The following is a 1,127-nucleotide window of genomic DNA, read 5'->3' on the forward strand; positions in this document are numbered from 1 at the left end:
TTGGGGTCCAGCTTTGCCTCCTGCTCCCAGCCTACTGGAGCTAGAGGTATTTCTTCACTCAGACAGCTGCTGGCTTCTGAGGCTTAGAAGTCCCAAGGTTGACAAGTAAAAAGGGCACAGTCCCGATGTTACCAAACCACATGGCAGGCCATTAACTTAAGTCCACTGTAAGTCCCAAGGTCAGTAGAGATAGCAGGCTGGTGAGCAACGGCACAACTACATGCAGGGTCCAAGTGTGCCATAGGCTAGAGACCATTCTCAAAACTTTTCCTTATATACAGGAAGCAGACCACATACCCAAAGGCAGCTACTCAGCTGCTCATAGTAGATTCTGCCATGGAGTTGATTACGAGTCTCATCATGGGGAATACTACATCCAGCTGCCCAGACACTCAACCAGGCTTAGCCAAGTATACAAACGTAACCATCACAGGAGGGTGGAGAGGTTTTGAACAGCTAAGGGAGACAAACTTGTCTGTTGGTTTGTCGTACTGTGGTGGTGTGTTGCTGTGAGGCTTGAGGCTGTGCCACCAGTGTTTCAAATGCCAGCAGGGTTGCACATGGTGCACAGGTTTTGGTGTGGCTTGCAGACTGAGACAGACTAGGAAGAAGGAAGAAGCCATCCATTTCTCAAAGAATTGGCCAGGGAAAACCTTATGAATAGCAGAGAAGCACTGTCTGTTACAATACTAGGCAACTATGTGAATAGCCCAGAAACACTGTCTGATACAGTGTAGGAGGATGAGACAGTTAGGCCAGAAGTCTCTCAAAATATAGCTGGGAAAGAGTGGCATCATCAGAGTAGAACCAACTTTACTGATATGGATAAAGGAAAGCTTTTGAGACCTTCATTTTCTGATGTGACATGACTCAAATTGAGGAGAAACAGCTGCAAACATCCATTAATAATCAGAACATGGAATGTATGAAGTATGAATCTAGGAAAATTGGAAGTTGTCAAAAATAAAATGGAGTGCATAAAGATTGATATCCTAGGCATTACTGAGCTGAAGTGGACTGGTTTCGGTTGTTTTGAATCAGACAACCATATGATCTACTATGCCAGGAATGACAATTTGAAGAGGAATGGTGTGACATTCATCATCACAAAGGATATTTCAAGATCT

This window comes from Orycteropus afer, unplaced genomic scaffold, assembly GCF_000298275.1.
Source record: "Orycteropus afer afer isolate SDZICR_OR568_19922 unplaced genomic scaffold, OryAfe1.0 scaffold00510, whole genome shotgun sequence".
In the NCBI taxonomy this organism is placed as follows: Eukaryota; Metazoa; Chordata; class Mammalia; order Tubulidentata; family Orycteropodidae; genus Orycteropus; species Orycteropus afer.